Here is a 14200-nt window from a genome sequence, read left to right as displayed (position 1 = left end):
TATATCAGAGCATAGTAATCCAGTTGATTAATCCAAAGAATTCCCTAGTGAGGAAACAAAATATAAATTAAAACCTTATCAGTTCTCTAAAAAACTAACAACAAATAAACGGGAAAACACTACAATCTTTCGTCTGTACTTATTACAAACTTCTTTTACTCAGATGCTGGCTTTAACATTTTTTATATGAAAGACCACCACTTCACACATTCATGATTAGTTAAGTTTACTTTGTAGTATTCTTGAATATGTGGAATAATTAACTACAGGTACTCCCCCTCCCATAATAAGAGGTTCTAAAATTTGGTTGGATCAAAAGTTAACCTGAGAACGAAAGTGGCAGAAGAGAATTAACAAACACGTTTGACAAACATAACAAAGAACAAACTAACGCTTATTTCTCTCTTCAGGTGTAATTATATCTCTTGAATTTTAGATCGGAATGACGAAGCTAAATCATAATAAAACTGATTGAAATATTTTATTAGCAGACTTGTAAATATTTCATTAGCATTGCTTCAGTATAACGCAGATAAAATGCACGAAAAAACATGCAAATGTAAGTATCACGCAAGGTGAAACTTTGTAAGATGCACTTACGCTAGAAAGCAACTTGTACCTAGATGTAGATGTAAGCATTTGGGGAACTCTAAAGGTCAAATTTAGAGGTTGGTATCTCTGGAACAGGTTTTAAAGTCTAGGCCTAATTCCTTTTCTACTGAATCTGAATTCTGTTTTCATAACAAACAGATAAGACTGAAGGAAACGTTTCTGGTTAAAGGCGAGTTGTCAATTGTCACGAGAATGACAACAGGTATAACACAACGATATTGGTCAATAATAGATCAAATAAAGAACTCTGGGCCCAAAAAGTTCGCAGGCATAAAAGATATATCTTATTTGGATGAATAAAACGTGAAAAATCGGGAATCTCATTGAAATGCTGCATATATGATTTTATTAATCTGTCTCCAAACAGAGATTTTAGAGAACATTGTGATAGTGAAGGGGTAATCATGGTCCACTGTACAACCAACCTGACTAACTGAATTTTTTTAACCAAGTTAGAATTCTAGACGCTTCTGACTAACTTGTGTTTTCAGCCAGTCTATGATGGTTTTAATTCTGTTTCTGCTCGAACTTCCAAGTCGAATTTGAGTTACCTAATGGGAGAAAGTTATGATGAACAAGAGTGCACTAAGAATTTTCTTTTATTACAAGGAGTTATATTTTATTAATGACCCCAAGACTCCTGAAAAGAGCCTGATTTTCAACCTGGTAAACCCATGCATGAAGATATGTTGCTAGCTGTCATATCTGGACATAAGGAGCCAAGCCAAGTTAGTTGCTGGATTGGCTCTGAAATTTCATAGTGTCAGGTAGCCCCAGTAATTCATGAGTCTACCTTTGAAATAAAGTCTCAACCATATGAAGTGGCCATTGTGTTCTCGGAAAATTACTGCAAACAACTAACTTTATGCCAGTCAAGCTGAGCCTGAGCAACTTTTGACTGTAACAACATCAACAGTGAAGCATGAGCCAAAGCAAACATCAAGGTATTGGGAGTCTCTCCACAAAATATGTTTACTCACTGCTAAGCAAAAATACCAGATCTACACCTATATATGGTGGAATCATTAGATTTCAAGATCACATTCCTGGAGTTAAATTTGTCTCAAAGTACGACTAAATGACAGGAAGAAAAACTCAGGGTATCTACCAACATTTGCCCAGCATCATCAGCAATGAGGGCAGAGATTTTAAAAGGCTCATTGCCTGTCACGCCAAAATACTTGGCATATGTGATGGCCTCCAGGATCAATAATGGCAGAGATGCCAACCATTACGAATTGAATGTAATCATTACGATTTTGGTGTATACAGTACGACTATACGCTCATACAGACAAATATTACGACTTGTTGCTTGTTGCAACTCCCAAATTATTATATATTATATAGGCCTATACAATAAAGTGATAAATTGTTCCCCCAGGGCTTGAAAGGGGTGAAAAGAAAATTTCTAGTAAGATACAAATAAATTTTGATAATAAATAAAAGACATAGTCCAAATGGATGCTTGCAATAATCATGTTTGTGCTTGAAATAATAAAAAAAAATATTTGTATCTCCGACTTCTACCAATAGTTTGAGTGCGGTGCTTCTCCATACTGGGTACGTGGGGGAATCCATAGTTACATCCTCAATGCTTGTCATCCAATCAGCGCTTGCGCAGATGGGTATTTCTTGTTTTCTAAGCGGCATAGAAACACCAATGTAATCGTTCACAAGATGGAAAAAAAGAGGCCTCATTCACCAGATTGTCTTGTTTCTGGCAAATCTAAAAGGACTAAAACTGTGAATCAAAGATTTAAGGAAGAGTATAGTGCAAAATATCTGGTCATTGCATCAAAAGTCAGTGACAGTCATGCGTTTTGTACAGTTTGTCACATCGATATTTCTGTGGCGCATGGCGGGATAAACGATTGTTCCAGACATACAAAATCGGCGTCTCACCAACAAAAGGCTAAGGCGAAAAAAAAAAAACGATGCAAATAACGACATTTATGAGTAAAAATTCAGAATATGAAAAAGAATTTCAAAAGAATTTTTTTTAAATGTATTTATTAAATACACAAAGCACAGTCATAAATGAGCAATCTATAGCAGTAATAAATAATCATAGTTATGACAATAATAAACAGCTTAGAGATATTGGTCAGGTCTAGTAGCCGCAAATGTTAAAGGGCTCTGTCTACAATCATTACGCTCAGTCATTTGAAATAGTTGGCATCTCTCTAATGGTGTCTTACCTTGAGAGCTGCTACCACTGGTCTATAGGACCAGTACAGAGACGAAATGAGGAGCCTCCTTATCCATGGAATTCACGCCTAAGAGGTCCAATGAAATAGTACAGTAACAGCAAAGAATGAAACTCCCACCACTCCACCTAGCTTCATTATCAGTCACCCAGCACTGCAGTAGATCTTCTTCCAATATATATCTAAACCTTGGCTGGCTAAGGTCTGGATCCTGCACAGCAGCAAATAAGACTACTTGCAACAAAGACCGTTACAACTGTTAATGCTGCCTGAAGAGGAGGATCAGCACCTGTGGGAAAACTGATTGAAGTAAAAATAGACCTTGCTAAAGCTAGAGAGCCTACTATGACAACCAGTGTGGCCAAACAAAGGACACTGTCTGATTTAAGAATCTGCTGAATTTCGAGCTTAACCTCGAGCTTCGTGTTGGGTTAGTGAGAGCCTTTTATATATATATACTATTTTCTTTCTTTGAATAATTAACTATGTATTTCGTATGTTACTTCGTATCTCTGCATTTTGTATTTTAATCTAATTTTCTATTGTTTCTTTCATTCATTGTGTCTCGTTTATTATAAATGTGTAATTCGTGGCTTTATATATCTTTCATTCAAATTTTGATATGTTATCATTATATCTTAAATTCTTGGTTTTGTTAAACGTTTCTATAATTTTTTTGTGAGGTACAAATTTTAAAAAAATTACTTTCGTATTATTGAATGTATGTGGTGTTGTAGTTATTTTAAGTGTTTAACATATATTTCATATCCGTTAAAATGTTATACAATACGCATTACTCGAATAAGCCAATTTTCAACACACTTGACGCGTTGTTGCTCTATAGGTTTAATTTCCTTATTAAAATGTAATTAAAGGTTTGTGTTTTGTTTTTTCTTATAGAAAAGCCACGTGGGGCTATCCCCTAAGTCCCCCGAGGTGAGTAACTAAAGAAGATTAATTCATTTTAAATTTATAAAATAAATTATACTCCTGTATTAACATGAAAAATGTATCGTCACTGGAGCGCTTGGTTTGCATTTTATGGCGTAAAGCAACTAAGCTATTTGCGCCTCACTTGAATTTTCTATTTTTTGAGTTATATATCATCCAATATATATTTATTTTATTATAGTAGAATGCTTTAACTTCATTTTTATAAAGCTTTAATTTATAAGTACCTCTAACTATTTCAGATAATTACGATAAAAGCAAAAGATAAACCATATATTAGTTTAACTTACTGTTATTTTACTTATGTGTGATGTCAGTTTTTCATTTTAGTGAATTCGTAATACTAAAATTAAGCTAAAACATTTTAATAGATGGCACTGTGAGTGATGCGACAGATTGTTGTTACATGAGGCTTAGCAAAAATGAACAACGTTCGGTAATTTCTAATTTCAGTGTTATTTGTTCTCTTTCTAGCTCTTTCCATTTCGTTCTTTGTTTTTGGAAAATGTCTGACGCTGAGGATGACTTTATGTGCGATGACGAAGAAGATTATGACTTGGTGATTATCATTTTTTTTTTTTCATTCATGATGCTATAATTATACATTACATGCAACACCAATACTGCCAAATAGTAACACTAACCTATCGCATCAGTGCTTCTTCGCCAGCTGTAGTGTTATCATTGTCGATCACAAGTAGTGGTAGTTTAATTGTTAAGTGATTATTCATCAACATGAACTTTTAACATTAAAGTAATCCTTAGAAAGGTTTGAATTATATGGACATTTCCCTTACTTTTTCTGCATAAAAATATAGGTAAAACCTGTTGGAAAAATACCTATTAAGACTGATTATTCCTTTCTTAGATATACAAATTTTCATACTGAAGTTACAAACTTTAACTGCAAATGATATTTCAATTATCATTTAAAATCTATTCAAATCTGAAGACCTATTAGCAATACCTACCCCTATGCATTCCAGGATTGTATATAAATACATGTGGTGGTTGTAATGCCACATACATTGGCAAAACTGTACACCAATTACACCTGTGAATACAGGAAAGTATCTGGAAGAATTGGTAAGGAATGGTGAAATCGACCAAACTCTCCAGTAAAGATGCCAACCACCCTGTCATGATTACAAATTTCAAAATCATCTCATCTGGATCATACAATATTTAACTTGTAATTAGAAAAATTTTATCCATTATAAATGAACTTCCAAATTTAAATAACACAAATTCATTACAATTAGGTCTGTTCTGAACACTTGTAGAATATTGTTTCATTAGCCTACTCTTTATTTATTTGGTTGTCTTATAATTTACATCATGTTTTTAATCCATATTTTGATACCTCTTCATTAAATGTTTAAATTTATAAATATTTCTACCTAATAATTTATCTTGCTGAAGATGGAATATGTATATTTTGAAATGTTAAAGAAGTATATGTTTGTGTCTGGACACACATGTCCATTATTAACTTTGATTGAATCTGTTGCTTGTGGTGAAAGCTCCAGATATTGTATTCCATTTCCAGTGTAGTTTACAAACTTATAATTGAATAATATCTTGGTGAGGTTATCAAAGAACTCTTATAATTGAATAATATCTTGGTGAGGTTATCAAAGAACTTTTATTCTTGTAGTTTTGTCTCAGTAATTATTCGTAAGATATTTTCCATAAAAAAATAATGACATTTTTCTTTAAGTGCAATGCTGTAAAAAAAAAAGTGTCCAAGTTGTGTGTCAAACTAATAGTCTTATAGTTATACTGTATGGTATTACTTCTAAAATTTGGATATATGATTGTAGTTGTTAATATGATTAATCATTGACAGTTTGTTATTGTAGTGTGTTTATATATACTAATTTGAAGTGAGAACACGTGATACATTCTTTCACAATATTGGTAAATTATTTTTACAAGATTTTGATGTAATTAAACTGATGTTTCAATGGAATACATTGTAAAAATTGTAATAATATTAGCATGATAAATTACTTTTAACAGTGGTATGTATCTTAATATAAATGAATTATGAAATATTCGCATTTTATTTGAAAGTATTTCAGCCATTTTTTGTTTTCACCCTTTTATGAAGATAGATATTTGCAACTTTAAAATATCTACTTTATCTGTAACATATCTTGTTAAAACACCTTAACCTCCTTAATGGTATTGAAAATCATAATTCTGAACTTAAAACCTTCCCATAACAACCACTCTTGCAAAGGAAGCCATGCCATTTTTTAATCTCTTTGGTGGTAATTTTCTTAATTGTTTTAATAAACTCAAAAAAGTGGAATAATAATAATAAGATAATATTCAAAAACATGTGTTTTAAAAATTTAATGTAACCATAAGAGGTATGTAACTAGGTTTTATTTTTAGTGTTGATAATAAATGCATTTTTTGATTTTCGTTTCTTCTGTGATAGTCTGACATTTGGAGTGTTATGTATCCTTTATCTTTAAGCTTTAATTTGATGTTTACTTCAGTGGGGTCGTGTTATTAGTTTTCACGATATTGTGTTTTTAGATACTCTGAATCAGAGCTCGTTAATATGTGCATACTAGTGAAATAATTTTCATAATTAAATGAAGGAGAACTGTTTTGTGTTACGTTTTTAGTTCTTAGTTTTTCCTAGGGTCTAAAGGTAGTAATGGATACATCAATGGGCTGTGAGCACCTTAATGTTGTGGTAACTTACTAATTATTTAATGTGCATAAAATACATACAATCTGCCAGTAACATGAATGACCTGGCTAAACTTTCTCTTGTGAAGAAATACTAATGAGCATTGTATGTGAGTGGACTAATTGTTGGATTAATGATGTGTATATGTTATTAATTTTCTTAGTTGTATGACATTATAAGAAAATTCATGTTAAAAAACAGCTTTCTCAATATTATAGGAATATTCAGAAGACAGTAATTCAGAGCCAGATGTGGATTTAGAAAACCAGTACTATAATTCTAAAGCCTTGAAAGAGGATGATCCTAAAAGTGCTTTGTCTAGTTTTCAGAAGGTTTGTTTATGATCTGTCTGATTTATATTTAACTAAAGTAATGAACCAAGAAGCATGTGCTTACAGTAAGAAAGATCAAGATGACGTACCAATGGTAAAAATTAGAACTGAGAGCTATGTACTTACTGAAAATTGTGACACAGGGGTCAAATGATATTTGGTTGTAAGTAATGTCAACATTTTAGTCACTAATTCTAGATTTAAGAGGATATATTAATTTTTTATCTTTGACTAGGATCCAGTATTTGTCATTTTGACCACTATGGGAAAATGAAACTAAGATACTAAAACTTTTAATGTACTAAGTGTATTTTCACAACACTTGTCAGGATTTTAGTAAATATTACAAGTCTGGCATACACAAAAAACCAGGGTTTTTAATTTGGTATTTGTACTTGAGATTTGTCTGTAAAATTATGCAACTTCCACTTTGTCAGTACAAGGCAATTTTCATTTTATGAACAAAAATACTTGTTTTCAACTTAGTTTTTTCAAATTTATTTTGCTTAATTAACCTGTAATACCTCTTTAAAAATATCAATTTATTTTTTTAGTAAGGCTTCATATTTTACTTATTTTCTTGTTTCTAACATTATATGGAGTTGGTCCATTTGATTGACTTTGTGACTAACAAAAAGGTTAGAAAATAAATCTAAGTTACTCCTTGTAACAGACAATTGTACACTATACAGTTTTACAGCCAAAGCTGGAACATATTTTCATTTAATTTAGTTTTTTTACAGTTCCATTTAGACTCTTGGAGTATGGTAACAACAAAGGATACAATTACTATCATGCAAGTCAATGTACACAACCATGCCCATACTGAGATTGTGCTATTTGAGTGTTGTTTTGTTATCTAATCTAATAAATTTGTAATTCTTCCATTTCAGCTACATTTGTAATGACAAATTTTAAAAAATGCACACAGTTTAATATTCATACTTGGAAACTTTTCTCAGTATTTCGTTTCCATATGTCAAACTCTAGGCCTAAATCTTAGTGATGATAATGTGGTGACAGAAATTGTTTTTTTAATTCTTAATATGCAATTTAAAATATCAAATATTGACACTTATACAAAATATATTCTAAAAGTAATATAATTTATGGGACTTCTTAATTAAAATAGAAGTCAGTTTGATTTAATGACTGACAAACAATGGAAAATCATTCAAAATTGGTTATTCCAATGACTTTTTGTTAGGAAGGGTGTAGCATGTGGATTTCATTTTATTACACATATGTTAGTAAAGCAAACAACTTGGAGGATGCAAATGGATATCTTAGCTCAAGCATAGCCATAACGTATTTGTGAAATTCAATGATCATCTAGGGATAGAACATTTAAATTTGGTATTTTTTAAAAATATTTTGTTCTGAAATTAGAAAGTTAAAACTTGTATAAAATGTATTTTGATGTCAAGTTTTTATAACATACATTAATAATAAAGTTAACTAAATTTTGAATGTATCTGTAAAAAGAAGGCTTAGCATACCCATGTTTGGAGGGTTAATATATTGATGGTATTTAGTATATTGTATTATGCCAATGATTAAGGTCTACCTTAATTGTAAAAATATCACTAAACTGATTAAAGTTAGATTTAAATGAAATTCTTAGAAACATTATGAAACTTAAACACTGGTTTTTGAAGGAACTACTTTCATCAATAAAAGTTAATTTAATTTCTTTTATTGTATCTTAAACATTTTTAAACTGTTGAGAAACTCAGGATAATTTTATTTTACTAGAATTCTGGTAAGTAAAAGTAAAATTTTAAGAAACAGGTCAGATGAATTTAGATATATTTTTTTTTTTACTAGTGTTTACACTTTCACAATAAAGTCAGAATTTCTCAAAATACATAAAACAGTATCATAACTTTTTAATCACAAATAGTTCACTAGATAAAATCTTAGATGTATTTTGTTAAAATTAATACATGCTTAACTAAATAAAATGCCTAACTAGTTTCAACACACAAAGTATGTCATTATTGTGGAAAACACTGATGGTGTAAAGATGTGCTTGGTGGTTAGTTTTTAATATTACCTTTTAACTTTATTAAAATAAATGTGGTGAGGGGAGTACTGTGTATTAAAAGTAGACAGTATTTGGTCAGTTTTATTTTATAAATGTGGAAAGGGGAGTACTGTGTATTAAAACTAGACAGTATTTGATCAGTTTTATTTTATACATGTGGAAAGGGGAGTACTGTGTATTAAAACTAGACAGTATTTGGTCAGTTTTATTTTATACATGTGGAAAGGGGAGTACTGTGTATCAAAACTAGACAGTATTTGGTCAGTTTTATTTTATACATGTGGAAAGGGGAGTACTGTGTATTAAAACTAGACAGTATTTGGTCAGTTTTATTTTATAAATGTGGAAAGGGGAGTACTGTGTATTAAAACTAGACAGTATTTGGTCAGTTTTATTTTATACATGTGGAAAGGGGAGTACTGTGTATTAAAACTAGACAGTATTTGGTCAGTTTTATTTTATACATGTGGAAAGGGGAGTACTGTGTATGAAAACTAGACAGTATTTGGTCAGTTTTATTTTATAAATGTGGAAAGGGGAGTACTGTGTATCAAAACTAGACAGTATTTGGTCAGTTTTATTTTATAAATGTGGAAAGGGGAGTACTGTGTATTAAAACTAGACAGTATTTGGTCAGTTTTATTTTATAAATGTGTCAAGGGGAGTACTGTGTATCAAAACTAGACAGTAGTTGGTCAGTTTTATTTTATAAATGTGGAAAGGGGAGTACTGTGTATCAAAACTAGACAGTAGTTGGTCAGTTTTATTTTATAAATGTGGAAAGGGGAGTACTGTGTATCAAAACTAGACAGTAGTTGGTCAGTTTTATTTTATAAATGTGGAAAGGGGAGTACTGTGTATTAAAACTAGACAGTATTTGATCAGTTTTATTTTATAAATGTGGCAAGGGGAGTACTGTGTATTAAAACTAGACAGTATTTGGTCAGTTTTATTTTATAAATGTGGCAAGGGGAGTACTGTGTATTAAAACTAGACAGTATTTGATCAGTTTTATTTTATAAATGTGGAAAGGGGAGTACTGTGTATTAAAACTAGACAGTATTTGGTCAGTTTTATTTTATAAATGTGGAAAGGGGAGTACTGTGTATTAAAACTAGACAGTTGGTCAGTTTTATTTTATAAATGTGGAAAGGGGAGTACTGTGTATCAAAACTAGATAGTATTTGGTCAGTTTTATTTTATAAATGTGGCAAGGGGAGTACTGTGTATCAAAACTAGACAGTATTTGGTCAGTTTTATTTTATAAATGTGGCAAGGGGAGTACTGTGTATCAAAACTAGACAGTAGTTGGTCAGTTTTATTTTATAAATGTGGAAAGGGGAGTACTGTGTATCAAAACTAGACAGTAGTTGGTCAGTTTTATTTTATAAATGTGGAAAGGGGAGTACTGTGTATTAAAACTAGACAGTATTTTGTCAGTTTTATTTCTTTTTGTTATATATCACATAAAACTAAGATTATGTTAGAACATGAAAAAACAATGTTGATCACTGAACAAGTCATTCGTTTTACAGGTTGGGTCAGTATTGCAAAACTATTAAATAATCAGAGACACTTGTAGTCTTAGATCTAATTTTTATTTCCTTCACTTTTTGAAAATCAAGTTAGTTACATGGTGTCACTTTAAACTGAAGTTAACAATATACTGAAGTTGTTATAAGTCATTTTTAGAACAAAATGGTTTACTTGTTTGAATAAGTAAACATTGTGTTGCATGAGTACTGTAACTGTAGTTTAATAGTGAAGCATACAAAAAGCTTGACAGCTAGAGAGTGGATAAAAATTAAAATTCAAGTTTTAATGTAAGTACCTAAATTTTGAGAGGGTTATAAACTGTGTCTGTGAGTGCTGTTTTTAGATTACTGTATGTAAAATAATTTTAATGTAACAGTTGTTCTATACACAAAAAATAATCCTGTGAAATGCCTAACTAATTTTTTTAACCAGCTTATCTTATTAATTCAATCACTTCTTTAGAGGTTAAATGTGTTTTATTGTGTTATATATTTATAACTAAATATGCGTGAATATTCAAAGTATAACTTGATAGTTAAAATAAACACAAGATATATGTTTTCAGGTTCTAGACTTGGCATTTAATGGTTTGTTTTAATGCTAAAGTTATAACTAAATTTGTGTTTGTGTATATATAAATTATAACTGTTTGTATAACCTTATTCTCATATTCCTCTAGGTTCTGGATTTGGAAGGAGGTGACAAAGGGGAGTGGGGCTTCAAAGCTTTAAAACAAATGATAAAAATTAACTTTAAATTAGTAAGTATGTTTAATAGGCTTGAAAACATTATTTATGATTTGTTATTCTTCAATTTAAAAGTTTTCAGTTTGGTTTTGATACTTAATATTTAAATCATAATAAGAAAAATTGATATCTTGTTCAAAACACATTTTATACCAACGTAACCTCAAACCTGAAAATGTAGGAAAGTCTAAAATTTAAAACAATAATAAGCCAGGTAAAATAGTTACAGTACATACAAACCTTGCTGGGTAGCAGTGTGAGTTATTGATATATGTTAACACAATTTTGATTATTCACTGTATGATATTTATTTACAACTTTCTGTTATCTACATTCTTTTCTCTCCATTACTCTAGTCTCAAGTAAGTATATTTTAAAATTTTTATCACCTTTTATGACTAAATATGAGATAAAAGAGTGTTAATTGAGTAAATGGTTGAAATATCTATCGTGCTGTGTGTACATGTGGTGACATGGAAAATTTGTATCTATCGTGCTGTGTGTACATGTGGTGATGTGAAAAATTTGCATCTATCGTGCTGTGTGTACGTGTGGTGACGTGAAAAATTTGCATCTATCGTGCTGTGTGTACATGTGGTGACAATGAAAATTTGTATCTATCGTGCTGTGTGTACATGTAGTGACGTGAAAAATTTGCATCTATCGTGCTGTGTGTACATGTGGTGACAATGAAAATTTGTATCTATCGTGCTGTGTGTGCATGTGGTGACGTAGAAAATTTGTATCTATCGTGCTGTGTGTGCATGTGGTGATGTAGAAAATTTGTATCTATCGTGCTGTGTGTACATGTGGTGACGTGGAAAATTTGTATCTATCGTGCTGTGTGTACATGTGGTGACGTAGAAAAGTTGTATCTAGTGCTGTGTGTGCATGTGGTGACGTAGAAAATTTGTATCTATTGTGCTGTGTGTGCATGTGGTGACGTAGAAAATTTGTATCTATCGTGCTGTGTGTGCATGTGGTGACGTAGAAAATTTGTATCTATTGTGCTGTGTGTGCATGTGGTGACGTAGAAAATTGTATCTATGGTGCTGTCTGTGCATGTGGTGATGTAGAAAATTTGTGTGGTAAGTCGGGAAAACAGTTTTGGAAAGAATATGACAATCCTGTTTATTGAACTTGTAAATTATAACATTTTATTTAATAATTTTATCTTAAGAGTATGGAAGGAAAACAAATTAAATATCCATGAAAATATGTTACAAGAATGAAGAATATCATATTGCATGTGAAGATCAAACAGATAGGATGCATCACTATTTGTTGCATGTAAAGAGCAAACAGATAGGATGCATCACTATTTGTTGCATGTAAAGATCAAACAGATAGGATGCATCACTATTTGTTGCATGTAAAGATCAAACAGATAGGATGCATCACTATTTGTTGCTTGTAAAGATCAAACATAGGATGTATCGCTATTTGTTCTATGTAAAGATCAAACAGATAGCCTCACAACCACTTTTACTAAATTAATAAGTTTTGTTCCAATAATGATGTAAAACTAATGTTATTGTAACAAAAGTACAACATTACAAGGAAACTGAATGAAGTGTCCATCTGCTAAAGTTGAGGTTAATAGTGAAGTATAGCACATATTAGGTCGACGATAGTCTTGTTGCAGTAATTTTAGAAATACATAACTTTGATGGAAGAATTAGCCACACAAAATAATAAACCAATTAAGTTAAAAGTTCCAGTGGATATTTTAAGATGGAGAAATGTTGTGCATTTTTGTACCATCTTTTCAATATTGCTGTTTACCCTGATAGATGAAGTCACACAATAGGTATGCATCAGCAAGCAGCAAAGCTACTGTATTGAAAGCTTAATGTTCATGATGCTATGGAACATTGGTTCAAAAAATGAGTTTAACAAAAAAAACAAAAAACATTATATTCGGAGTACTTTTGAAGGGTGGACCTTTATCTGTCAGGGGCAGACTGTTTGCAGCCGATGAGATGACCATAATACGTACAGCTGATAAAATAAAAATCTTTGTGGTCGTAAATATGTTTTGCAATATTTTCAAACTTTTTCACTGCCATGTTTATAGATAAACAACTCTGATAATACCAGGATTATTATTAACTCCACATAAGAAGAAACAAAAAAAATCAACACATTAATATTTCACTAATATGAAATATGGGTAATTTTGGGAAGTTTGAAGGGGAATAACCTTTCTTCATAATTGATCGAAGTTTCAGACTCTAGTGTGGTTAATATCATACTTTTTTGAGATTACAACAAAAGTTTAATGTTGTGTTTCCCTTAGATGTGTTGTGAAAGTGCTGTGTTGTGTGACTTGGCAGTAGTATGAGTTTCTAAATGATTAATTGTTGGGCCTAAGTGTCATGTATCTGATGGTAATTTTCATATTTTTATCATTTTTCTTAATGCTTTTTTAAACTACACTTTGTTAGAACTGTGCAGTTACTGCAGTTTTGTAATGAATTAATTGTCCTTCCCACAAGTTGATTTCTTGAATAAGGGTATTATTACTATTCTCCTCGGTGTAGATTCCGGTACGTGGTTAGGGGAACTCCAAGGGAAGATTCTGTTCTCTTAGATTACCTCCTCTGGGATCTAAACACCCACCCACATGTTTGCCATACATGACACCCGTGAAGGGGAGGAGAGGATCCTGGTGGTTGAGGGGTACAACCCTAAAACACCACTTTGGCCTTGAATTTCTGTAGACGGGCAGCCTTTGGGTGGTCTCCCTTGGGTCAGTCGGCTGGTCCAACCAAGTACCAGTATTGGAAGTTCTCAACAGGTGTTGTGGACATTGTATCTGATGCTGGTGCTTGGATATAGTGCTCATAAAACCCTGGTGTTGCTGAAGTGTCCTTAATTGACTTTGTAGTGCGTCCCCTTGTAGGGCTCCATGGTAGGTGAGGTCAGTGGGCACCAAAATTTTCTTTTTTTCCTATGGATCCTCCTAATAAAAATTTAAATAAAATAGTGAAACAACAGTCAGTAGGTAAACAACCATGTCTTGAAGACTCTGATCAGTAATCTTCAACATTTGTA

The 14200-nt window shown here is 31.6% G+C and overlaps 1 pseudogene across 1 annotated transcript in view; it reads left to right on the top strand.

Moving 5' to 3' along the window:
- Window positions 1-4157: 4157 nt before the first annotated feature.
- The window catches only part of LOC143239955 (COP9 signalosome complex subunit 2-like), a 45109-nt pseudogene continuing 35066 nt past the window's right edge, over window positions 4158-14200 (top strand). The window contains exons 1-3 of the transcript XR_013021476.1: window positions 4158-4331; window positions 6701-6814; window positions 11077-11157. The product of XR_013021476.1 is annotated as a COP9 signalosome complex subunit 2-like (transcript). The remainder of the gene's footprint in view (window positions 4332-6700; window positions 6815-11076; window positions 11158-14200) is intronic.

The sequence above is a fragment of the Tachypleus tridentatus genome, chromosome 13 (genome assembly GCF_004210375.1).
Source record: "Tachypleus tridentatus isolate NWPU-2018 chromosome 13, ASM421037v1, whole genome shotgun sequence".
In the NCBI taxonomy this organism is placed as follows: Eukaryota; Metazoa; Arthropoda; class Merostomata; order Xiphosura; family Limulidae; genus Tachypleus; species Tachypleus tridentatus.
Note: the sequence above shows the minus strand (reverse complement) of the source record. Positions and strands in the feature narration are given on the sequence as shown.